The 27,932-nt window shown below is 39.5% G+C and overlaps 1 protein-coding gene across 10 annotated transcripts in view; it reads left to right on the forward strand.

Moving 5' to 3' along the window:
- The window catches only part of foxp1b (forkhead box P1b), a 154,956-nt gene that overhangs the window by 3,251 nt on the left and 123,773 nt on the right, over window positions 1-27,932 (forward strand). For 8 of the 10 annotated variants that reach the window (XM_086291390.1, XM_086291401.1, XM_086291392.1 and 5 more), the window contains exons 2-3: window positions 1,008-1,083; window positions 14,957-15,018. The gene's annotated coding sequence lies outside the window, so the exon portion shown is untranslated. The remainder of the gene's footprint in view (window positions 1-1,007; window positions 1,084-14,956; window positions 15,019-27,932) is intronic. The other 2 variants (XM_086291394.1, XM_086291393.1) reach the window with 1 other exon arrangement.

The raw sequence follows: 27,932 nt of genomic DNA on the forward strand, positions 1-27,932 counted from the left end.
AAATGAATTTACTACTGGTGTTGTGTTTTAGGAATACAGTGCAACATTGGAGCACAGCCTGTTTATTGCTGGGAAATAAATTATGCTTGAGCTGTTTAAATATATAAGAATATTTACTTTATCCTCTATGGTGTTTTTACATTGGATTTCAAAATAAAATGTATTTATTTTAATCACATAAGAGAAAGCAAACAGGAACAAACAATTTAAGAGAAGGGACACTGGTGTTTTTAGGAGTGCAGCGGAACCCATCCACATCTATATATTTTTAGTAAATAATCAAAATATTCCAAATTTAGCTAGTTATAAATAAGTGAATAGACAGTGTTATGAATTGTTGCTGGTAGACTTATACGAATATCCAAACAGTTTAATATGATAATTGTGCTCTTATTCCTACGAGTCCATGTTTTTCTCTCGAGCTACAATGCAGTAGCTTAAAAATCAGAATTTCCTCTGTAATACAACACCACAGAAGGTTTGGGGAAGGATGCAGGTAAGCTACAAACATTTTGGTCCAGACATGAGGGGCTCAGGCATATGCTGCAAGCTGTGCTCAGCTGCCAGGCTGAACCTCAGCACCTGTTTCTATCAGCTGTCCAGTCTGTGTGTGTGTTTATGATGTTGCACGGTTGGGCTGATAATATCATTTTTTAGGGATTTTTCTCCAAAATGTATTGATAATCATTCACACAGATTAACTCACATTTTCGGCTGAATTTAATCAGGCTTTTTTTTGTGTCAATGAACCGTATTTCTGCAACATCCCGGTTTGTTTTGCTCACAGATTCACTCACACATTACTCAGAAGCTGTGACCTGAACATCAGTGTAACATTATGATAGAAATATGTTTATTATTAATATTTGCCAGTGTAATAACAACATAATAGCGTATTTGTTTTATACACTACCTAAAGATGTACCACATATGTGTGTGTTTTGAGTGTATATAGGTTGTTTACTGACCCCCTAGATAATAACGTGCTGTTCTGTTTGTCATTCCAGGACAACATGGACAGGAAGTGAAGCCAGCTCTGAGAATAATCTAAAGCCACTTGTGACAGTTTGTGACATCAGAACTGTAAGTGGTTCTCAACTCTGTTAAAACTTCCATAGTTTATGTAGACACTGACTTATGTTTGAAGCCTCTCTCTGTGTGTGATTTGTCTCGCAGATAAGTATTTTTTCCTTACAGTGTGAAGTGATGTAGACACTAACGTTTGTTGCTTTGCTTGTCACTGCAGAAAAAAAGATAAAACCGTAATCACAGATGAACTAATTTAATGTTTGGATAGAATATCAGGAAAATCCTGACGTCAAAACCTGACTCAACCATCAATGACAGCAATATGATCTAAGTTACTATGCCATATATCAGCAGCAGTGAATCAGGTGCAAGCAGAGAGCTAAAGTAGCATCGAAGAAGCTAACAGGAAAATCTCAGCAGTTTGGGGGGTTTTCACGCTAGTTATGTCAATAGATTTCATGGCTATGTTTGCCAAAATTTGAAGATAACCTGCAAACTGTGGTCAACTGAAAAACTGCAGTGATGCTTTCTTTCTCTTGGTCTCTCTCAGTGTTTTTATGTTTTGTGTTTACTGCACTTGTGGTAACATTAAGTGTTGTTGCCAGCTCTTTTAATATTTTTCACTTCATTCGTATCCTCTCTCCACTCCATGTAAACGTGTGTGTGTGTGTGTGTGTGTGAGGAACAGTAAAATAAAGTGCACTCAGACTGAGTGGAGGAAAGGTGAAACTACACTACTATACATGACCGTAAATAACAGCTGCCTACACTGAAGTGAGATTAAACTAGTGCAAATGAATTCGATGATTAAGATGAATACGATTTCTAAACTTTGTATTTGTTTTTTTCTCTTTAAAGTCGGTAAAATTGATGTATTTATTTGTTACTTTTTATTTTACCAGGTTTGGAAAGCAGTGTCTGAGTCAAGACCAATGTTGTCTTATACAGTCCCACTCTGTTTCTCACAGTGAGGAATGCATCTTATTTACACCTAACCACCAACGGTGTTAAATTAGGACATGGTATAATGGAAAAAAAGGTGATTGGGTGCATCCCTAATGGTTACTGTTGAGATAAAAGGGTCAGCTGTGTTGTAATTCCAGAGCTCATATGATGCAGGGTGTTAAAAAGTCAGCCTGTTTCACTGGTGTAGGAATTGTGATATTTATCTAACGTAGACGTGACTCAATACAATGTGAAAAATCATAATCCAAAAATTGTAATAAAAAAAGGCAAAAAAAAATGTTTTCAATATGTCAGTGGCAACTTGTGTGGTTTAGTATCTTTAAGCTGACTTCACTAGAATCCGTTTTCTAGTTGAGCCGTGTGGTTAGATCTGCGATGTAGTTTGTCTGTTCGTGAAGAGTTTGATTCTTGTGTTGCCACGCTGTAATTTTCACTTTTTATCTTTGGTGGCTTTTCATGCTATGGCACAGATTTCTCTGTTCATGCAGAAGAAAAGGAGACTTTACTTGAATCGCACTGTGTAAATCTTAAAACCTATCCAAAGCTGGATCTCTAGCACTTCAAAATAAAAGCTTTCAGGGCTTGCTTGTAGATTAGATCAATACTATGGTATGTGGGAATAAGAGTAGCAAAACTGACATTTATTGATAGGAAAATGTCACAGACTACTATTTAAGCCTCTGTAAGTATAGTAGGGATATGAAAAAATAAAATAATAAAAATATAAAATGAGGTTGCAGGAGAAATTTTTTTAGGGCCTCATCTTTGACTTCTTTGCTGTGTTTTCACTTGCCAGTCCAAGCATAATAAGAAACATAACATGGCAGAGCCTGCTCTTCCATCATCATTGCTGGGTGGAAAGTTGGTGTGCTTTGATCATGTCTTTTGGGCGCATCACTCCGGCTTAGCCTGCTGCTCGCTATGTGATAAGCCATCAGAGTACTCAGATCTGAGCCGGCAGCTCCGTGGGCTTGAGGAGAGACAGGAGAGAGTAATGGAGATGAGGAAAGAGCAGCAATGCAAATTTTGTTGACAGACTGTTGCTGCAGCTGTTCTCCTTGCCTTTGAATTCGACAATGTTACTGTCCCACTTCACTCATCTGTGAAGAAAAGGCCACATTTCATTTTTAAGTCCATTCTCAGTCAACAGCACCATCACAAGCTGTATTTTTTCACCCTGTTTGTAATTAAAAATACCTTTAATTAGAGTCTCATACTAGTTGTAAACACGTGTGATTTAATTATTTCACAAACTGCTATGCTCAGATGTACTGTAAGTGCAGTTAACAGATACAAGTTCACTTTGATGTTGAATGCTACCCCTTTCTCTCTGCTTTCCTCTGTTTCTGCATAAAACATCATTTTGTACCCCCATTATGAAACGGCGCTCCTAATTGACGGGTTGTTGCTTGTTTATTTGATATATATTTACCAGCTGGGAGGTAATTGGGAAGCAGTAATTACCCAAGATGCAGTGCAGCGCTTAAGCAAAGGTGCTACCATGCTGATGAGTCTGGAGCACAGATGAAAGTATGCAGGTTACTATTATCATCCTAGCAAGCTGTTTAAACACTTGACAGCTGAGAGCAGAGATGGCTAATTGGGCCTGTGTCCCTTATACAGCCTCATTGTTTACTATGATGATGTACAGTGTGAGATCAAACACACGATACTTTCATCTTTTTTTGTACAATTGTTAATGGCATACCTTAGGAGATAATAGCGACAATAAAAGGCCAGTGGACATAAGGGCCTTATGGATCCGTAGTCCATCGGGATGATGTAGCTCTCTCACTGATAATGGCCTTGTTAACTGAGATTCATTACTTCTTCATTCAGAGTCCCCTGGATATTGAGGAAGAGTGTTCTCAAACTATTGTTTTTGCTTCGGTGAAGTCATTCTGATGTGGTTTTGTGAGCTATTCATGGAAAGCGGTGACGGTATCTTCCCTGACTCCTGATGATTCAGTTGACCTGAGACTGGGGCGGCGCGGGTGGTATTTGACTTTTCTTTTGCTACTCAATTCCACTTTCACACCGAGTCTCGCTTTCTCTCTCTGTCAAACACACAGACTTTCTTTCAGTCTCCAGTTCACTCCCTCTGACAGTTCGAAACTCTCACCTTGTTTGTGTGCAGGCTGCTGTTGTTTGGTAGCCCGCTCTCCCAGTAGATCCTCAGATGTTGTTGTTGTTTGCCTGTATTGGTTGGAGTGTGTGACTTGCATTTGCCTGGCCTCCTTGGAGGGAGTTTGTTTTTGTTCTCAGTGTTGTAAACAGGGTGGGGCTCCATTCCCAAACCACTCAGTTGGAGATGGTTATTTTCACAGGAGTTATTTCTTTAATCATTTTGGTCAATAGATTAGCCAGGGCTGGAATTATGTGTTGAAGCAGATAATGTGGATAGCCATTTGCTGCATGTGCTGACTAGATAAACACTGTTGTTTTTGTGATTAAAGTAGTTTTGTTGATATCGCTAACTTTGGTAGTACTGGATGATATTTTTTTATGCATCATTCCTTTTTTTTTTTGTAAACAAAGCAAAGTTACACAAAGTTACATTTTACCACAGTATAGTGTCTTCAGATGATACTGTCACAAATGAATTTAGACAAACTGAATGAAGTCTACACCCAGTTTTTTAAAATAATGTTAATTGTAATAAAATAATTTACATTTAAATGACTAACATATGAATAGCAAGATAATAATGAAAAATTTAAAAGGAGATTGTGGGAAAACAGTGTATAATTTCCTATTTAATATTTCCATTGTGTGCGACAGTATTTGCCAGTTTCAAGTAGTTACTCGTTTTTTTTAATGTTTTTTTTAAACCAGAAAAAAGATTTACGTTATTTTCAGCTGTTGTTTCATTGAGGGTTTTTTCAATAATATTTTAAATACCAAAAAGCCACAATGAACTCAAGTCCCAGCCACGTCCACAAAGCAATTATTATTAATTTCATTGTAACCAATTGGCGAAACATGTCTGAGTTTGGCGTTTCTTCAAAATGCAAGTTTGCAATTTACACAAAGTTGCTGAATTGCGGCGGGAAACAAAAAACCAGACGTTGACACTCCTACAGCCACAGTTGTTTTGAAATAATTTTAGTCTCATATTTGACTTGTTCTAGACTCCCAGTCTGTATAATATTTCCGGGTTTGTGTTTATCAGGTGTAAAGTTGAGATCCACAGAGATCCTTGTCAGGTATGATACATTTGTGGCTTTCACAGAGCGGCTCAGCATCAGAGGTTGCAAACGTGTGTAAAGTCCCTTTTCGATGGGAGGCGGCAACCGCAGTGGCTGTCGGTTATCCTGCAAAAAGTAATCAAATGGCAGCAAACAAAGCAGTGCACTAACAACCTGTAATAGCGTTACACACGGCAAGTGGCACAGTAAAATGGAACGGAGGTGAACTTGGTCAAATCTGTACCCTGAAATCTGAATGCAGTGCTTTGTCACCCTGCAGTGTCAATACTGCACAGTTACTATCAGAGTTGTTAATCCTGAGACGAATGCTACAGTACTGTTATATCATCATATAAGTCTAAACATTTCGTTGATTTGTTTAGTATGTGGGGGTGACACTAATAGCGTTTCATGAAATTGGTGTCATGAAATTAGCTGTTGATCTATTCATATGCTTGTTTTATTTCCAGTTTGTTCAGGTATATAATTTATGGAACAGAGCTCTCTTAATAAAATTAAACAAAATATAGTATTGTAGTTTAAATAATGTACTTTTATTGTATCTTCAGTGCTGTCTGAATCGTGTAGAAGGTGCTGTAGCAGCATTTCAACGGCAGTATTTCTCTGTTTCCTAAGACCAGTCGGCTTTCTCTCTTGACAGTAAGCGTGCACGTGCACATTGTGCTCAGGTGACATAACAGCACGCTAGAACAACAGGCACATAGCTTATTTGTAAAACGTGACCTGTGAACAAAATGAGTGTTTACGGTGGCAAGAAAAAGACAGCAGCAAAAAGTAGTTGTAAAAAAAAGGCAGACCTTAGCGATCAGCTTCTGTACAAGATTTACATAAGCTCTTAAATATCTCTCATAAATGTGCAATTGCAGTTGATGTGAATGGGGACTTGGGTAATGCAGCTGGTCTAAAAAAAGATGGAGACAGAACAAGAGAATGAGTGGGTGAGTCACAGAGAGAAACTAAACTAGAACTGAAACCTATTTGTTGCTTATTTTGTTCCAGGTAGTAGAGTTAAAAGCATGAGAAAAAGTCTAATTGTGTACTTAAGGAGTGATGTGAACAGCACGTCACTTTCAGGTCGCAGTCTCTGCAAAAAGTGACGCTGGGAACGCCAAAGGCTGACTTTGTGTTTATAGTGACTTATGTACCGGTCAAGCTTACAACACATTGAAACAGTGTGCATAAAAAAAGCAACCAAATTCTTTTCCCATGCCAGGTTTCCTACCAGACAAACAAACAAAAACAAAACACACACACGTATGTATTATTCATTTCACTGTATATACCTTTAATACTTTTGATAGAATCACATAACGTATTTGGATAATTTCCTTAACTTTGGACTCGAGGCTGTAAATGACTGAATTTTGGAATTCAGAAACCAAAAGTCGAGGCCTCTCGAAACTAATGCCTCGTCATAACTCAAGAAGTCATATGCTGAGAATTTCACACACAGTTTTTAACTTGAATTGATGTCCTTTCAACTTCCCGTTCTGCAAAAACACTTTCTGGCAACTTTTTTTTCAACAGGAATAGAAGGGGGAATTGTAACCATAATTCACATCTGTTGTGCTACTAAAACCACCTACACAAGGTGGGCTTGTGATTGGTTTTGTTTCTCTATTTATTTGTTTTTCTATTTTTAGCGTGATTACTCAAAAGGCTATGGATTAGAGCTGGGCGATAGAACGATAACGATATGTATCGCGATATAACTTTTACTCGATAGAGAAATTAAGCTATCGCGATAGACCTCGCCGCTCTTGTCCTCTTAAAAAAAAAAAAAAAAAAAGATCAGCCAATCCAAATTAAGTAGCGCAGAGCCGAACCAATCACAGCCGCAGCGTCACGTCGCGTGACTTGTAACGTACAGCACAAGTGCCAAGCCGCACGTGTGTTTGTTTGGGAAGCAGCCAGCGGGTAATGGAGGAAATGAGTGTGCCGACTAGAAAAATCAACCGAGCGTGACCGAAGAGAAAACAGATGATGGTTCCAACGCCGGAGAGATTGTCGAACGGAAGAGCCATAGAAGTTCCGTAGTGTGAAGGTATTTCGGCTATTTCAAGTCTGACAAAAAACAGAGTAGCGTGCACTGTAAATTGTGCCGAAAGCAAGTCTGGAAATACAATGAACTGGTGCATGCGTCACACTGTGCGCCACGTTATTGTTTCGGTGAAATGAATTTCTACAATACTGTTACTGTTAATTCTACTCTCTGCAGTGTTTAAATGCTTACATATACACAGTTACTGTCCGTCCACACATACGACTCGGTTCTGCTTCTATGCCCCAGCTTTGTTTACTTTTTCCCACCGAGGCTTCTAGACTTCTGATTGGCCAATATTTCTGCACGGTTAGGAATCTAGCGCCACCTGCTGCTTTGGCATGTTCATAGCAGCGTTTTCCTTGATTTCTCTCTTTATGTGCGGACGGGATTATTTTTCAAAACGAAAACGGAAAATCTCCGATTTCAAAAATACCCGTGTACGTGTGGACGTAGCCTCAGTCTCTGACTGGAAGCGCTAATTCGTCATTCGGCTTTTGTCAGACTAAAGTAACTGTTAAAACTGTTTGAAAAGCTAAGCTATACAACAAGGAGAGATTGAGAATTTCCTTTTAGTTCTCAGTTTATTTGATATTGACAAAAGTTAGTCAGTTTTGTCTGTTCTTCTGTAACACAAACTAAGATTTATTTTTAGAATTAATATTTTGTTTTTAAGTGGAATTGACAATTTAGTAGTCTGTTTCGTTTGTTCTATTTTGAAACTTAAACGCTTTAGCGGCTGCCTTTTGTGTAGTTTGCAATATTTGCCTTTATTTATCTGAAAAAGTCTCATGTTCCTTAAGTACATCTACCCTGTTGAACTTATTATGGGAAATAAATATTTAAATAAAAACAAGCTGCTGATTATTTCACATTTTACTTGTGAGCAACGGCACATTTAAATCTTACAAATATAGTTATTTGGCTTATATCGTGATAGATATCGTTATCGCCTGAAATGAAAAAAACATATCGTGATATGAAAAAATCTCATATCGCCCAGCTCTACTATGGATGGATGTGAGCTTAACCTGACTGTAGCAGTGATTCTGTTTTGCATCCGTATCTGTACTCTTGATCATTTCATTTCATACTTTTTGAAACACTCGTCAAATCGAAATTAGAAAAGTAGGTGAAAATCATCTACATGTACTCTAGAAAATATTATAAAGGAATTCTAGATATTCTTTTGGGTCCAGGGTCTCACACAAGTCGTGCTTTTCTACAGTGTGTGAAAACTGACTAAAAGTCCAGACATTGTGAAATGTAAGACTAATAAGAGCGATACTGGCAAAAGACATCAAAGTACATTCAGTGTCATGCTCCATGGTTGCTTTCCCTCTAGCTCACGGCTGGTACAATTTACATTTTATAGTTTACAGCCTTTTGTCTAAAAATTTCTGCACCTGTTGTAAATGCTATAAATGTAACTTAAGCAATTAGCTGTTTTGAGTTATTGGATATTTTTCTGAAAGCCTTTTCATGTTGTGCATAAGGGGTGCATGATGTACAAGGTTTTAATGTGTTGACCGATCAATTTCTCACACTGAAAACAACTCATAGTGAGAAATGAGTAAATCAATCTTTTCATATCCTGCTACAGAGAGGAGCCGGGCCAGGCTTTTGAGTGCATTTCTGTGTACTTTATATGCAATTGTATGCCGAGATTGAAGGGCTAATTCAAAGAATTTTAATCACTCTGACAAACCCTCTTGCAGTGTCATCTTTTTTGCAAATGCCCTATAAAATGAATAGATGAGCAGTCTCTTTTTAGAGCATAATGGCTGCATTAGAATATGAGATGGATAGTAGATGAAAATTCTGAATCCTACATCTACGCTTTCTCTTTCACTCAGTCACTCTGATCTCTTTTATCAATAGTGATCCTGTTTAAAAGACCTTCCAGGGCACAGTGAAGTGTTTAGTTCAACCTCACATAGACAGAGCAATGGAAAAAGCAGAGGTGAGAACAATTTGAGCAATAAATTTTAGAATCACTGATGCAGGATTGACTGTTTCAGTACAGGATTAGCTAATGCATGATTTCATGCTCTAGAAGCAATAATAGATTTGTTTTGTTTTTGCCTTCAAATCCCTCCACCTTCATTGATTGCAACGCCACACCCTCCTACCAGTGACCATCATAGTGACAGCTTTTTTTCCACCAAGTGAGATCATGCCATTGGAGACTGTGAGTTGTTCTCATCAGGGTCAACCACATAATGCCAGTCAATATGTAAACAATGGTGGAGACAGTTTCTCATAGTCTAACTGACATTTTCTTGGCTGATGATTCATCTGAAGATGTCATCTCACAAAGTGTTTTCAGGGTGCTCTGTACTTAGAGAATGAATATTTCACTCCGTGATCTCTGTTCACCGCATTCACTGCCATATGCAGCGTATGTTAGTATCACAGGCTGTTCACGGCAATTGACTTCTTGTCTGGACTCTGGTCCACTGTATTCCTGACATCAGAACAGAAGTTCTTGTCTAAACAAACTATTATTGCTGACAGAATGGACCTATTTATTTTTATTTTTCATTTTTACTGTAAACTTTCCAGTCCCTAAAACACAAGCAAAACCCCTGAAGAAATGGAGTAAACATCAGAAGTGGCTCTGATCATGTCCAAACAAACCCTGAATCTCTAAAGATAACAGATAAAACGTTGTTTAATTTGTTCTCCACTGCTTTTTAAATACGATATTTCCTTCTCTAATTGGTGATATGCACAGATTTGAGCATTTAATTGCAATAGATGCACTATTTTCCTGTGACAGCCTACAGTAAAAAGAGTGAAAACACCCGTAAAATGAGTTTCAAAGCACTCCTGCAGCATCATCTAAAATGTTTATTCATACTGAATAGATATCAGCATGTGTCGTTGAATGTGTCAGCTGACAAATGATGAGAAACTTTAGTTTAGAGCTGCCAGAAATAAATATATTTCTATTTGATTTTTTTAAACACACAAATAAAACCACAAGGGTAAATGAGTATTCACCTCAAATTATTCAGTACAGGATGTTTTGGTTTGTGATGACACTTCCATTCGGTTTGCCCTGTGATTGATGTCAGAAGTCTTTCAAAACAATAATGTAGAATGCACCACCAGAATCCACCTGAACATTTTTGCAGTTAGCAAGTTGTTTTTGATCAGATGACAGATGGATGATTTTTATCAGATGGTGGCTACGTGCTACTATTGAGAGAACGATTAACAGGCGTTGTATTATTTACTAAACATTTTCGTTATCAGTATTGGGAAATAAGAAAACATATGCAGTGCTAATTCACTTACAGCCACAGAGTTGTTGTTGTTGTTGCTTCACCGGTAAACGTTTTAATATGCTAATGATGTTGTGTTGAGGACACCTCCACATAAGGAGTAAACATAGGCGCCTTGTATTTTATCCTCCTTTTGTTTGTTTTTTTGCTTCTTTAGATGGTGTCAGCTAAAGGCATGTTTCTGATATAAAGAGCCCTGTTACTGAAGTTACAGGAGGCAAAGGAGTTTCCTTGCTTTCATGTTGTGAGAGTGAAACCACAGATATTTTTCTGCTTTCTCCACTCGTGCTAATGTAAATGATTTGCATGGAGTTTGTCCCTGCTGATTAAGGCTGTTTGGACTGTTCTTCTTTGGAACCATGCCAATTGAATTTTCTGCCTTCTAACACGCTTGGAGAGTGGGGAATATGGTTCTCATTGGGGCCTGAGGCTTGATCTCCTTCTAGCCTCCCCCAGTCCTTTCACACAATTAGTAAGCTCGACCATTCCCAAATGACACACGTAATTAAAGAGTTGGCATTATAATTACAATATGCTTATTGTCTGTTTATGGGTTCTGTGAAGTGCATAATGCACTTGGAGATTTCTTTGGTGTAAATGGATTTAGGGCTCTTAATATACTTGGTGGCAAATGTGATTTCATGTGGTTAACATCTTGAAAAACCTCCTTTATCAGCCCGCTGACAGTTGCTCGGTTTGTCACGCATAAAACACAGTTTTGGCTGAAAGAAAAAGGTGGCACCAGAAAAAAAAAAATTTAGTCATGGGCTTTTAACAGGTACAACAGTAAATGCATGTTAAGTAAATGATGCAATTTATTTCCTTTTTCTCATTGCCAGATTGGCTGCCACGGGACCTCTGCCAGCTTTAAATAAGTGGTACACAGATGGTATTCACATGGTGCCCACTTGGTTACAAAACGGTCCCAGGGAATAAAGCCCTGCCACAACAACCATTAGGTCAGCTGGTGAGCCTGTTGCTTTTGCACTTTGTGTGTACAAATGGGTTAATGTTGTGTCATTGGGCCGAATTCTTTGGTTAGCACGGCTCGTTCTCCGGGCTCCAAAGTGAATTGAAGATGCACTGGTGAAGGCTGGGATAGAGAAGTAGGAGAGAGATCCTCTCCTCTCCTCTCCTCTCACTCTGCAGCTGTGCAGGTCTCCAGGCTCGCTGGCTTTTTGGAGAAGTGGTGAACTGTGTCATCTCCAGTCACTAACAACTAACAGCTGCAGCGCCAGCCGCTGCTGCAGATCGAGGGACAATGTGGAACCGATTTTCTAACATAGAGAAATAAATAAACAAACCCTGTGGAAAAAAAGAAACAATACCACAAACAACACACAGCTTATGCAAATGCGGGGAAATGTGTTCGGGAATCGATAAGCCCTATTTGTGTGCAAAGAGACTATAGGACAAGAGTGACCATTTTACCAGAGATCCACATAACCTGTGTGCGCTATTTTATTTGCAAGTGATACCTCAGAATATGTGTTTTTTTCTCCGTTACAGTATATGTCAAAGCTGCACATTATTAGTGTATTTGCTAGTGCGTGTACTCGTAACATACCAGATGTTTGAACTAAAGTTGAAGCAAAGTTTTAGTCACTTGTGGTGAGAAAGGAGTCAAACTTTTAGTGGGCTAAAGGTTGAATATCATAACAAACTGCACACTCACATAGTTAATTAGAGATATTTTTCAGGAAATAGTAAATCTATGTCAGCATCTTAAGCCCTTTTACTTTTGGTCTCATTTGCTGCTCTTATAAATTTGGGCATTCTGAGTGTGGCAAGAAAAATGAAAACTTAACATTGTTTAGCTTTTAATCCCAGTCACCTTGTAATTGTTTCTTTGTCATAAGCAGCTATTAGTATTGCTAGAAAATGGTAATGCTTTGAGAGACTCATCTCTTCCAGAGAATGGCTCTCTATCACACTCTCACATTCTTTTAAAAGGGAAAAGGAAGATGAATTTTGTCCATAAAGGCTGTATCACAAGGGCTTTTTATCCTAAATGGCTCTGGGGATTGTTATCTGTGGGAAGTGTGTCCTGCCTCCGTCGTGTTCAATCAAGTGTCCACTTAGCTGTGACTGGGAGTAATTGTTCCCAAGTGGGCCACACACTGACCTGTTAATGTCTGTGTTGACCCTGTAACCTTGTCAGCACGTCTTAGGGAGGAGTTTAAATCATGTGGATCTCCTCGGTGTCTTTACGCTACCGGGTCAAGTGGGCGTTGGTCCTGAAACACCACTCTCTTGTAATGGTCCCCGGTAGCATGGGTCAGCTAGGGGTGTTCCCAAAGATCGCCTCTTATTAAATGAGGTGCTGGGAGTGCTGTGACTTAATGGGTCAGGCCATTGATCCGATTCACCGCCAGTGTCCCAGTCTCTGCTCTGCGGCCCAGTCGGTGACTTGACTCTAGCTGATTTTAAGTTACACTAAACCAGAGAGCCATCTCACTTTGAATGTATCTTACTGAACCCTTCCCTTGAATTTCAGACTTTACACAGTACACATTCAAGGCAGCAGTGATGTTCACACATGGGCCTCTGCCCAGTCAGAAGATTTAAATAGTCCTGGGTGACAGAGCAAGCTTGAGTGTACGTCTAGAGGAGGATGAAATATAACTTTTAGTTGTTTACTCATAAAGTTGCTTACTCAGTTACATTCATAGAAAGCTATTTCTGATATTTTTGTATGATATATGGATGCACTGATATATAGTCTGATTATGAATTTAGGTCAGTTTTGGCACTGCCGACTAGTATTAGCATATAGATAAATAACCAGAAATTACTAGGATATTGTGGTCGAGTAGTATGTTATTTCTCGAAAAGGAGATGTCCTTGTTTACCAGGAACAAAGAGATAACTAAATAGATACAAAATAAAAAGACTGGAAAATATCATTATTAGCTATTGGCCAAATAGTTTTTTAAACATCAAATCATAAGAGCGCTTGAGAGCTCATGAAATCCCAGTCTATTTGGATCTTCTCATGAAGTCTGAGTGCTGTACTTTTGATGTGGCAAACTTGGCAGCAATCCTTGGCCGAAGTCACAGACTGCCCTCTGTCGTCAAACTTGAAGTTAGGGGACCGTCTGAAAGCAAGTGCTTCAATTGAAGGGCATGGGGACACAATAGAGGAGCCATCAATCCATGAGGGGGGCTGTCTGTTGGGATCAACATTTTTTTGTGAGTAATGACAGGCATGCAACAGAGTAATAAGTAGGGTCTTATCTTGGGCCAATGGTAGGCCCAGGAATGTGGACGGCCTGTGGAAACAGCAGTCGCACTAATGGGGTTAGTTGAATTCCATACTGGTGAATTATGAAGAGCTGGGATGTTTGGGCTGTGGTTTGTTGTGTCTGGTTGGAAAGCTACACCGCTCCACACACAGAGTTATAGATTTGGTTTTTAACACACTTTCTCATAGAGCAGGCCAATTAACTGGGAGCTGCACTGCTTTGCTGTGTTGCTAGAGACACAGCCACATTAAACAGCAAACATGTACACACATATATCATGGGCCAACAAGCCACACATGCAGCCGTGACTCCTGTGACAGGGACAAAACCAGATGTAATCTGTTATGCAGCCTCATTTGCATGATCTGAGTTGTATATGGAAGTCATTAGCCTCTTTCCACTTGTTTATCTGGCTACAGATGAATGCTTTTGAGCTAAACAGGTTTTTAAATAAACTACATGCGTGTCGTGTTACAAGCTATTTTGGAATGTACAAGTGCTGTGACATTTATGTCAAAGACTATACAGTAATATAAAATATGTTACTCATGTTTCTGTTTTACACTCATCAAACCACTCAGAGTTGTGGCATTTTTCTTGTCATATCACGACGGTGATTAACGCCTATTACACAACCTTAATTATCCTTTTGTGTCACCTTGCTTATTTTGTTGTGCGATTTGGTCATGTTCTTTGCTGTTTTTCTTTTTTACATTTACATATTATAAAGTACACGCTGTATAAAATCAATTCAGCGTATTGTTATGTTGATATTGCAAATACTCAAAGGGAATATTGTAACATCTTTACTGGTTTAGGGTGAGACATAAACCACAGATACAAACACTTTTGATATTTTTCATTGTGTACCTGTCATAGTTTCTTATGTGCATGTTCTGATATGAAAGGAAGATAACTTGGTATGCATATAGGCCAAGAGATGCCAACAGGAATCAGTGTGTCATAACTTAACAAATACCTGTGGCTGAAGACCATCACGTTTACTTTTGACATTCCTTATGTCATTTCTGTACGCGTGGGCTTCGCGGACCGGGGTAGGGGCTTTCCCCACCTTTCACTTCCTGTTTGTAATCTTTGTATCTTTCCCCTTCCTTTTCTCTCTCTCTCTCTCTGTTTGTGTCCTCTGTGTGAAACCCCCGTGGTCCTGCCTTCAAGACCGTAAGCTGAAGTCTGATTGGAGGAATGGCGTGCCAGTCGACCCTGCACCAGTGATCAGGGTATGTGTCAGTCCTCCCACTATAACTCTTCTCTTACTGCATACAGTAATGTGCCTGCTGTTTGTCTGTGAAGTGTCTTCAAAGCACTGTAAGATGTGACTTTTCGGCTTACGTGTTTCAAGCCATAATTTGTTTGAAACACATCCCAACAGAATATCGTCAGTTTTTTAGCAGTTTCACTGTTAGGCTTCACTGGCTACTAAGCACAGATGTGAATAATAGAGACACAAATAGTCCCAGAGAGAGTTTACTGTTTTGGGGAAAATATCTAATTTTAGTGACCATTATTGCAATTATTTTAAATAAATAAACTTCAGCTCTGCATCTGTGAGGACTGGTCCCAGGCTTCTAAACTGCTGCCCCACTTGTCCAGATTTTGCCAGCAGTTTAAAAAAGGCTGCTCTTGTAAGTGGCTGTTTTCCCAGATGGAGAATCAGGACAGTCAATCAGGGGTACTTCACTACCCCCTATTCCTGGAGGTCCCAATTCAGACCTTTTAAATGGAAACTCTTAAAACAATGATATGATATTGTTCGATTCAAGTATGAAGGATAATAATACAAAAGTTTAACCATGATTTGGGTAACATTTTGAGGGTGAAGTTGTAATTCTAGCTGTTCTGGCCATTACAACCATTTAAAATGTCCTTATATTATCTTCTTGAAACAGTGAGGTGATTAACTGAATAATAATAGTTGACACCTGATTTTTGGATGAATTCAGAAAGAGTATAAAAGCATAAAAATTCACAGCTTCCTAAATATTTGCTGGTTTTCAGAGTCTTCTGTGAAAGTAGCTTAAATCTTTGTATCTTTGGGTTTTGGATTGCTGGTCAGACAAAACATGACACGTCCTTGAGCATCAGAACTTGATAATGGGAATTGTTTGCATTTTGTTAGAGATAATAAAATTAGCTGTTTCTCTGCTAGTCTGAAAGAATAACACAAATGACTGCTTTAATATATAAAAAAAAAAGCCTTTTCTTCTTCCAGAAAAATCCATACTTTTTGTTTTCGTGAATGTTATGTCCAGAAGTTTTTAGTGCCCCATTATAACAACAGTCTAAAATCAATAAATTGTTTAATATCTGTTAATGCAGCACGTCACGCGCCGTTTAAACGTTGCACCATCTGCTGCTTTCTGTTTGTGACTCTCCTTTGTTTTTTAATATCTTTGGTGTGAAGTAGTCTTTCCATCCCTCTTCTCACCTCTGTCTGCCCCGGGAGCCCTGATTGGCTGAACACTTTCTGCACTATAGTCTGGCTGCTTGCCAGCCATACTGCCAGTGGCTGCCGTGCCCCCTGATCAGAAGAGAATGTGACATTTGTGCAGAGGTAATGGAATCTGCGTGCAATTAAATCTCTGACTGTGAAGAGGAGTCTATCTCCTCCTGCTCCCCCCATCTCCTGCCATTCCCAGCAGCAGGGGGGGTCAGGCACGATGATGAAACCATCCCAGCAGGCCCCTTCGCTGCACTCTGTTTCCCAATCTCCATGTCAGGTTGTATTTTTTAACTTTGCCGCACTAGACCTGCCTCTATCTGGCAATTAATTGCAGAAAATGTCAGTTAGGAATCTCTCCAAATATTGTATAAAAATTAATATTCAATTAGAAAGATTACGTTACACGGCGGTAACATTACCAGCGTTGTGGTGAATACTGCTGCAGGTGACAGTTGTTATTTAGTCGTGAGCGTTGTTGGGTAGTTAAGCATGGTTGGATGTGTTCTTTTCTTAGACGACTGGCACAGAGCGAGAAAGAGAGGCAGAGGGCAGATTCATGCATGGATGAGAAAAGGGTCATATCTCTCTGCTCCTCTTTCTCTACTGGCCTGCCACTACACTTAACGCCTCATTTGTGGGCTTTGTGGCCAATGGCTTGAGTCTGCTATCCGTTGCCATAAAAGGCAGTTTTTTCCTCTCTGCTGATGGGGCACTTGCTTGTGGGTTAATACCAGACCCCCACTACAGGCAGACTCATATCTAATGGATAATGGATATGCATATCCCCATCAGGACTGCTCATAAACATAAAACTCGCTGCTGCCATTGTATTGGTGGCGCTAGCTGAGAAGAACAGAGCAGCACCATGTGAGCATTTCCCTTGAACTTGTGTAGGAGTAGTTCATATCTGTGTTCCTTGTCCTCACAGGGTGGACCGAGATGCAGGATATCCAGGTCAAGGTTTGGCTAAATCCTCCCTTGTTGTTCACACCCTGTGTAGGTCTGTCCTAAAGGCACAATCTAAGGCTATACCTCCCTGCAGATCGGCCACTCGATCAACTACATAATGTGATTATTGAAATGGGAATTCATCTTCCTGTTCCTTCGAACAATGAAAGATTACAGTTTATTTTTTCACGTTCTGCTGCTGAGTGTCAGAGCCCAGCTTTAATGTGACTGGTTTCCTGTCACAGTTGACTCTTCTTTTCACGTTCAGCTTTCTCTGGTAATGTATTTTGTCATGATGAATTATTAATATCAGCGCTGGTTGAAGGGAGTGTTGTCTCAGAAAATATGAGAGTCACTCTGTTTCTTTGTATTCCTGCAACCAAGGGTTAATTTACACCAACAATCAAATGAACCTTCCCGTTTCCTTGCTGCCGTATGGATCGTGCTGAAAAGCTGCTGGTCTTAACTTTATTCGCTAACATCCTGCTAAACATCAGAGAGAGCCATTCCTGTTTTCCTCTGTTACAGATGGCTTTGGTGTGTTTTGCGATAAAGAGAAAAAGGCTTTGCTCGGAGAAGGAGACAGAAGAGGCTTACGCCATTAGTGTCATTCGAATGGTGAATTAGATCAGACTGACAGATAGATGCGGAAAATTGTTTTAATTGTATAATTATCTCTGGTTAGCCACTTATGCGGAAAAGTGCTGTGATGTGGGTGAAGGCCAGGGAAGAGCACATTTTGGCCTTTATGTGCTTATTTTGTCTTTGCACAGCAAATGAACAACAATTGGGGGTCCTAAGGATAAAACATAAACACACCCAAACGCACAGACACTCACACTCCCCCTGGGCAGGTTGAGACGTGTTCATTGAAATGCTGCCCTTTAAAGTAATGTGTCTGGCCAGTGAGCCTTCTCCTCAGGCAAAGAGGAAGGCGCCTATAACTGTCTGCTGAAGATGGCACAGCTTAGCACAAGTGTAACAGCTATGCACAACATTCGGAGGAGAAGGAGAGGCTGAATATATTTGTGGCATGCCTAACCGCATTCAGCTGATTTCTGATCGGATGCAAAATAGTAGACTACGCGCAGATGGCAGTAAATATGTGGCTTAATAACTGCCGCCTGCTTTGTGCATTTTTTTCTTTTGTAAAACATTCCCATGAAAGAGTTTGCATGAAGCTCCTATCTTCAACTGCCAATTTGGTTGGAAAATATTGCTGTTTTAAACAGTGACGACTTACTGTTGCAACATGTGCTGCTGCGTAGCGTCCGATTTATTAACGTAGTCCTAATTTGTTAATTCTTTTTCACTTAGATCATTATTTTAATAGTTTTGGACAGAAGCAATCTACCATTCCATCCTTTGGGCAAACATTGTCATTACTGTTGAAGTGCCAGCTGCTTTTACTGAATACTGCTGCTGTTTTAAAGCTTCTGTAGAGGTCTTGGGTTCAGATTTAAAGAAAATGTCCTGATCTTAATTCCAGCAGACTTTATCATTGAAAGAATTTGATGCAGTTTTCTAAAATACCTAATGCTCTGTTTGGTGTCCTCTAAATGTACAATTTTTATTACATTTTCATAGAGATAAAAGCATCCTGGCTGTAGCATATAGTCTTATTTTGACAGATCAGTTTCTGAGTGATTTTTTTTCTAGCCCGGTGGGCAAAGCTAAGCCCGGGCCAAACACTGATGCGCTGCAGTCAGCAGCTGCATGCCATTTTCAGCTCAGCTCATTCAAGTGTAATAAAACAATGCAAGAAGTGCTGGAGGATTGCGGCCCTGGATGCTCTCGCTCTTGAAATAGGACCACCTTTCGGGCAACCGTATAAACAGTAAGGGGAGCTGCTATCCTGTGAGTTTCTGTCGTTCATTTAATTCATCGGGCGTTCCTGTTCCTGCTGTGTCCCCGATCAGAAATATTTGATTATGTAACAGGCCTGGTGGTTTGTAATCGTATCAAGAAAGACCTTCAATAGTTAATCAAAAAATGAATGTTTGCACACTGCACCAGTCTCGAAATCCACAGCGATTCATGGACTGCGAGCTTGTCATGTCTCAGTTGTTACCTTCGTCATGCTCCGTTGTTCAGTTGCATCTCCTGTTATAATGCACAGGGGATTAGCAGGTAACAAGGCAGCAGCACTCCTCTGAGGATGTTGCGCGTGGCTTTGAATGTCTCACACAATACAACATAAATGAGGCGGGGGGTGGGTGTCCCACCAAATGGTGATTTCCCAGCTACACAGGGAGCCTCCTCCTGGATAATGTGGTAATGAAAGGTGACAGGAAGGACTCAGGGTCTGGAACGAAGCCGGGGCAGCTGGTCAGAGCAGGAGTATAGGAAGTAGTGCGCACCCGGGCTAAAGTGCAGCGAGAAGCAAATTAAAGCTCATATCTGCCATCTCCCTCGCCTCCCTGCACTTTCCTGTTTGGACTTGAAGGTGATTGGGAGCCAAGGCGGTGACAGTTGACGGAAGCTGCGCGGAGGAGAGAGTATTTATTTACAGTGAGATGCAGCGATGCTTGTTCAGGATGCGGTTTCACGCAGGATGTGCACCCCCTTCTCCACCACCACCACCACACACACAGACACACACCTCCTCCCATCTTTCTCATCTCCACCCTTACACTACAATCCCCAGGTTTGATCAAGAATGGGAAGTGGGTTATTGGAGAGGAGGGGCTGGCCTGCTGCAAGCCAGGCAGCCTGCATTGTGTAAGAGGCTGGGTCTGGATCCAGCCAGCAGAGAGCTCACTCAGCATGTCTTCCTGCCTAACCCAGGAGGTGGTACCAAAGTCAACATGGGTCACTGAAAAAAAGGAGTGTGTGAAGCACTAAGATTGTATTGTGTGACAGAGATTTTCTTGAGGTGTTACATAATCTAATTAAAAATAAAAAAAAAGGCAGTGAACAAAACGGAGCCTGTGAGAAAAGCTTACATTTAAAAGAGTGTGTGTTTTAAGAAAGTTCAAATGAGTGTGTCAGGTTCCCTTCCAGGAATTCTACCTTGTAAAGCAGGGGTGGGCAGGTAAGGGTGGGGGTGGGGGTGTAAATCCCAATAATTACACTGTACACTGGTTGAAGTGCAATTACCATTGTTGTCACCCTATAATACACTATTCACTATTTTAGTAAACTGCTCATTTTAAAACATGCAAGTGTGTGCAACATCCTTTCATACCACCCAGGAGGAAATATCCTGAAACTATTAGTTGATTAGTCAGATAAAAGTGAACCTGCTGCAGGCACACCTTTTTTGCTTTTTCATTAGATTCCAACTTCGGCTTTCGTCTGGTAGGATATCAGATGGTAAGCATGTGAGTGTGTTGAAAAGGTGAGCCGTTCTGATCTCTGCTCACTAGCTGTCATGTCGGCATTAATCCGTCCAAAGTTTCAAAGGCAGGTTTTATGACCCGCCTTACGGCCTCATCTGTGTGGACAGCAGCATCTAAACTCTGGAGAACCTGCCACATAAAATCCACATCTGTTAAAGCCTAAATTGTAAAACAGCCCCCACATGTCCAGGCAGTGTTGAGTTAATAATATACTTAAAGTACAGCTCCCTGCAGCAACGGCAGCCATTGTCTTACATTCGCTTCTTTGGGCAAGACTTACAGCTTTTTGAATGCCTTTTTGGACCTTCACAGACTATTTGTTTTTTTTTTTTTTTTAATGTTTTTGACAAGTAAAGTTTAGTAGTCAGTCTTGTAGATTTATCAAAATTGAATTTGTAACAACCAAGTGCTGAAACCAACTGAATCTACTTTTACTTGTAGTGTAGTTAAAGATCAATATGAAAACGACAGACAATTTTTATTAAATCAGAAGTAGGATTAGAAAGCAAAAGCAAGTATTATTCTCAGTCTTGAGGTTTGCCACCACTGTCCAATATATAAAGGATGATTAACACATCTGTGGGTGATGCAATTTAAACAGCAGTTGTCATTACAGATACACAGTTGCTACACACACGTTTGTCGTCACAGTCTCTAAAAGAGGAAGTATTGCTTCTCCTCGCTGGTGAATTCAATCATTGCTTCCATCAGTGCTCTCAGAAGTCAAATGTACTGCGCGTTAACAAGTGCTTTCTGTGCTTCTTTTATCCCTTTTAGTTAGCCGTGTGCTAGTCATTTCTGTCGTGGGACACATCTTCAAATCTGTGAAGGTAGCTATTGACCTGACAGGAGCAGCATGTGGATGTGACTCACATATACAACAACATAAATTTCAGTACTGATTTGAGGTTTCTTCAAAGGCATCTGGCAAATAACCTAAGGGAGAACCACAGTGCGGCAGTCGAGGGGGAAAGATACATTTAGAATAACCATGAAAAGCAGACATTGTTGGTGGGAGGGCAGATGAGTAATGTAAGATAACCAGTTACCACATAGTTCTTTTTTAGGTGTCTCGTGTCAATGACTTCAGAACGTTGAGGATTTATTTAAATTAACAAGGTACAATTGACAGAAAATACATTTTAAATGTTATGTGACTCAGTAGCTAGAGCTATTGTGTATTCTACATGTGTTTGATAAATTGGTTTCACACAGTGAAGTAAGTGTAGGCACAAGTAAAAAGCTAAAAAAGTTTGGTGTCAGAAAGCTTTTTATTGTTATTTTTACTTTTGGCTCTGTGTGATGTCAGGTAGAGGGGATATTTTTGATATTGTCTTCTAACAAAGTACAACTGTGGCTATTACTACAGGTCCACCCACCCGCTATTTATGACAGTTGGGGGGAGGGGTACATGAAGATTATTTTGAAGTGTACAAAAACTGTTTTACTAGAGAATAAGAACAAAAAATATGCAGCTCAAAATGAGCAGAATTGTGAATTAATTAAAATTAGTGAATTAAAATTCACTAATGCATTACAGCACAAGTGATTTGATCTAAAAGTCTTGACATAAATAGGCAATGGCTGAAAGTCTAGGACTTTCTGTCTGTGCTTTTGTAATATCTGTATTTATGGGGGTAAAAAGAATTTGCAATAGCAATATACTGAAAAGTTTATTTCCATTCACAAACCAAACATTCCCTCTTTAAAAAAGTGTATTTTAGCAACATTAGGAAGTTCAAATAGTCATATAGTATTGTTAAATGCTTTTATCGGGTCGGCAGACTCAGCAACAACACTTGTAACTGCTCTAGACGCAGAGGGAGCAGTCTTAAAGTGTTTTTATTCATCTATGGCAGTGTATGTAATAGATGATGACAGCCTGGTCACCTCTTCCTTCAATTGGTTTGGATTTTCTATTTACTGCTATACACAATGCTGTGTATAGTTGGGTCTTAGACTAATTGATGTTTTGGAAGATGAGTCCAATTGGATGAGTCATTAGGCCTATTACCAGAGTTTTATTAAATGCCCCCACCCAAAAGGGGGGAAAAAGTCCGCTCTGGAATATTTCCTTCCTAGAATAACAGGCGCTTGGATTGGTAAAAGGCAGATAATATATGTGTGAGATTGATCAGTGAGTAGCGACCCCATTATCTCCTGAGATGTTAATTACACTGTGCTCAGCTTGCATGTCAAAAGGCAGATAATTGAAGAAGGTAAAAGATGTGCCACACTTTATTTATGCTTTCACTTGCTGGTAGAGGATTTGCTCTCTCTTGTATGTCCTCTTCCCGCCTCATCTTTCTTCTCTCCCTTTTTTGTCTGCAGTGTATTTATTCTTCGGTAATATCACATTGTCATATAGCTGATACATTTTTGGAGTTATTATTCACAGTCCTCACTGTGACAGATGTTCTGTCCTGTCTCTATGTCACAGCTGTCTGCAGGGGCTGTAAAAATCCTAAAATGATTTAAATGAAATTACCTGAATTCAAGACCTTTAAAGGTTCTTGTATTTAGATGTTAGATAAATAGTTTTTTTGGACCTCCTGAAGATCTCTGTGCTGCATTCCCCCCCCCCCCCCCCCCAATTTTTTATGTGTCACTTATGCATGTGGACACATTGATAATTGCAATCTGTTTCTCAAATCAGCAAAGTGGAGTACAACCTCTTACAGGCCATCAAACTGAGGGAAGCTGCAACTTCTTAAACCTTATTAAATGTCTTAAACGTCATTGCCAGTTCTAGCTGTTTAGTCTTGGATTGTGATTCATGGAAAGTAGCTTTGCATGATTCACAGTTCAGAATATTTTCTTATGCATCATTTTGGAGCCCACCAGTTTTCTTTTAAGCAAACTCTCATCTGATCGGTTACCCTGAGATAACCATATTAATTCTCTCATTGGCTTCGTACAGGTCAGTGAGCAGAAAATAGCTGAAAGTGAGTTTAAACCAGTGGTTTGCAGTTATTGCTCAATTCTTTGACCTGATTTCATGAAAACCTGGTCATGGTTACTAGGAACATTCACCACACCATCAGTGTACATTTGTTAGAAAATAAATAAAGACATTACAAGTCCTGTTTAAAATTAGCTGTGATTTACTGTACTAGGATAATGCTGTGTAAAAATACACATGAACCATATATATATATGCTTGGGCTGCAGTGGCTACAGCTGTTAAAGCATGAGCCAGAATGACAGACGAGTAAAAGAATGATGATGGAAACATTTTTGGGTGAGTTTTAGTACTTTAATCCGGCACTGGAATTACAGCATCTGTCCAGCGCAGTCTTCCCAGGTGTACATTGAGATGAGTCTGTGAGAAGCAACAGAAACTTATTTGCAAAAATACTGTTGCTATTGTCTTTTTGTTCTTTCTTTTCTTTTCTTTTTTTTTTAAAACATTGTTTGTGTCTTCAGCGTAGTTCCCCCCACATCTGAGCACACGGTGTCTGTAAACTTCCTATTGACATTGTATAAGCCATAGGGGACATTTTGTATTTAAAAGAAAGGAAAAAAAAGTCTTGTTTGTTTTTCGCGTGCTTATAGAGATAGCGTTTCCTGTGGTTTCCTGTGGTATCTCTGTGTGCTGCAATTTACAAGTGCACGTGAATGCCGTCTGCACTCCCAAAAGTGAGAAAGTGCACATACATACACACACATATACGCAGCTATACATACACTCTGATGTTCTTTTCTTCTTTCTGTGTTGTCATCTTTGCTTGGGGCGGAGCCTCAAGCAAGTGGTCAGGCTGTGGTCATCTGTCTTTAGGGCTGATGGACAGCAGCATGATTTAGTGCATCACCTGGTGGACACTGTTAAAAATGAGCCCCTTAGATGACATAGTTAGACATGTATTTTCAGCTGTTGTCTACTTTTATGCACTTTTTCCCCCCTTGCCTTACGTGGGTGAAATTCATTTAATCTTTGAATCAGAGTTTACAGTGACATCATCGGTGCAGAGAATAAGCAGCTGCACTGACGGGAAAAGAAGGAAAATTCACCCCTTTATGAAATTGTGTTCGAAGGCAAAGTTGAAGGTCAAGAGGGAGTTTATAGTAGGACTTTTTTTTTTTTTGGAAGTGTTGAAATAAGAGAGCTGCTTAAAAGCCCACCCCTTCCTAACAGGAAACCCAGTGCAGAGATGAAGCCGTGGGGTGTAGCGCAGTTTCACCTTTGCTTTGACATCTTCTGGCTTTTCTTTACTTTGTCTGACCAATATCTGAAATCCATTAGCATCTTCCTACTTGTTTATGTGTAGGCCAGGAGGCTCCAGGAGGCAGACGGTGAACTTCATTGAATTTAAGGTTTTTATGGTATTAAGTTGAAGTGTCTTTTTCTCATTTTGACCACTTTTTGTGTGCCAGAGAAAGACCTCTGATCTCTCAGATGCTAGCAAGCTGTATTTTGCTGTGGCAGTGCAGCCTTATCTGCGCTTGAGGTCTGTACTTTAATGGGCTTTATTGATCTAAACAACATCAGGGGTTGCGGTGATGTTATTAAGGCAGAGATAACTTCTGTGTAATTCCACTCCAACAATATATTAGCCTTTTATTGGTCTAAATAACTTTGCCTTTTAGACAGTAATGCACCAGTAAGTCACAGCAGCTCTTCATGTCGGCAGGATCTTAATAAAGCATTTCCTCTGGACATCCTGCTGCAGAGAGAGTGAAAAACGACAGGTTAAAAGGCATGCTGGGAAGTTTCCATGCCATCACTGTAAATTATCTCTTTTGAATACATAAATAAAACTAGAAGCGAGCTGTGAACAGGAAGGGGTGGAGGTGGGATGGATTGGTGAAAGTTAATACAAATATCTTCCAACACTCTCTGTTTCACACATGGAGGTGCTATAAGGAAAAACATAGGATGTTCCAAAAGAAGCCAAACTGGAATACGTGCAACGTCATGTAGGCAGTAGCCGATCAGTGTTGTGTGCATGTGTCTGGTTTTTCTTTTTTTTCTTTTTTTTAAGAATGCTTCTATGTAATTTTTGAGGACAAGTGTAATTTAGATTTATCTACATTTGTGTTTTCATTTGAAATTTTGAGAGAAAATATATACATAACATTACAATTGTGGTCATTATTGTAGTAACAGTAAAAAAATACAGTCTAACTCAGTCATTCTGCTTAACAGAATTGATTTAGATGCAATTAATTTATAAAACAAATGCACGGTTTGATTAAAAAAAACAGAGTAGGGTTTTTTTGTGGCTGCTACAGGTTTGGAAAACTGTTTATTTCTTTATGTATTTTTGAATAGTTATTGACGCGTTGCCCATGGTGCATTGTGTGTATGCAAACTTATTTAATGGACAGTTGCAATATTTTTTTCCTTTCAAGGGCAGAATGCTGTATATCTAATATTTATATGAAATAACGAAGCCATTTATCTAGAAGTGTATTTTCCAGGGGTTGGGGGTAGGGCTCCATAATTTGCAGCTATTTAAAGCCTTGGTTTTGGTAATGAATTATTTTGTCATCTCGGCTGTGATGAGATTCATCTTTAATAACTGTAACAATTATTTTATTAAAAAGAGAAGCCATGCATTATGGCTATCTCGCCAAGGTCTCAAGCTGGAAGGAATTCTCATTAAGAGCATTATATTACCCCGGTGTGCTTTCAGCTGGATGTCCCGCTGAAATTACATTAGGTGTCAACAATGTTTGTGTTAGAAGTAAGCAGTCATATTTACAGAGGCTAGCTTTTTTCATTTGCTGCCTGACACTGGGAGATGTATTAAAAAAGATACTAATGCTCCATATCTGATTAAGTCACGTACAGTGAAACTCCTTTAAAGTGTTGACTTTTAATATAAAGCAAGCACTGTTCTGTCATCAGCAAAGACGTACATCTTTATTCAGAACTTTTGATTGCTTGAGCTTTTTTATTTATTAATTTTTTTGTGATTTATTTAGCTGGCACACACGACTGTAATCACCCCTCATTCCCTCCATTTATAGCTCCCAAACTATAAGCATCAGGTTGTTTGTGTCATGATTGATTTATCAGTGATTTTCATCTACATCCTGTGTTCCTTCTGATGGTTAGCGTGGTGTGCAACATTGTATTTTGTTAATGGTCCCAGGCCCAGGGTTGCTGCTAATGACATGGTTGTAATTGTTTGTCAGTGTGATAATGTGTGATTTCCTATTTCCATGTGAAGTTGGACATTTGATGAAGGAGGGATCTTGTCAGGAAGACAAAGTGCTGTCATTTGTCACCAGCTAAATGAGCTTCTCACCAGACATCCTCTCAGTTTTCAATGGCAATATCATATTCACGGATCCCCTTTTGGGCCATTGCCATGATTTCCACATTATCCAGTGCATGGTATTAAAGAAATGAATTAAGCTTGTTCTGGCTTCCTTCAACACGAAGCACAGAAATCCAGATGAAGGCAGAGATGTATTAAAATCACCTGATTTTGATGCAAAGGTCAGACATTGTAAAACTGAGATTTGAACTAAATCAACTATGAGAAACATGGTTTCGCTCTCTTAGTTTGTGCTCTTTGCTGACATATAGAAATATGTTAACTGTATTTCCAGAAAGACAGAAGTGAAATTACCGAGTTTGGTAATCTTTTATTCTTAGTGTTTGCAAGCAGTCATCACTTCCTTAAATTTAACATTTTTAAATGGAGAAACGGTTTCATCATCTTCACAGGAAAGACTTTGTCAGTTCATGTCACCGTGTACCTTTTTTCAGGGGCAAAATATAGAGTCAAGTTAAGTTGAATAAATATGATTTTTGATTTGGGAAAATGAAAGTTGGGAGTTTGCTGTTGCTGCCGTGCTAAACATTATTTTTACCGAAATTTGGATCATTTCTTATAGTTGCCAATTGATTAAAAATAGCTGCGAGTGATGCATGAACTGGGTTTGGGTGGTGAAATGGGGCATGCCAGAAAAAGTTGGGGTCAGTAGTTGTCGTAGAACATGAACATGACAACTTTCATTGTTTGCCTGAACATTGTATATTTGTCCATTTCACATCTCCTGTAACATTAGAAACTTATGGGGCACATGATTGCAGCACTTGAAGGTCTTTGAAGTAGTTGTTCCCTTAACACACTGCCTTTGTTTCTGATTCAGCTTGTTCCATATTGTGGGGTTGGGGGGCAGATTCTTCCTAGTTAACAATCTAATGAGCCAAACAAGACAAACAAAAGAGAGGTGCACCGAATAGGCCTCCTGAGGTCGGGGGAGCTGCCTCATGTCACAAATGCTCTTCTGTCTTCCTTTTCCACTCAATATCGATTCATGTCTTCAGTGGTTATGCGCTGTCCGCTGTACACGGGTGGTGTAATCAGCTAAATGTAGCCTCTGCTTTCTTATTATTACCTGGGTGCTTAACACTGGTGGGGTTTTTTTTCTCTTCAAGGACAAA

The sequence above is a fragment of the Aulonocara sp. 'chitande type north' Nkhata Bay genome, linkage group LG5 (assembly GCF_057382095.1).
Source record: "Aulonocara sp. 'chitande type north' Nkhata Bay isolate Kocher_YH1m ecotype deep benthic linkage group LG5, A_spYH_male_GT1.1, whole genome shotgun sequence".
Classification (NCBI taxonomy): Eukaryota; Metazoa; Chordata; class Actinopteri; order Cichliformes; family Cichlidae; genus Aulonocara; species Aulonocara sp. 'chitande type north' Nkhata Bay.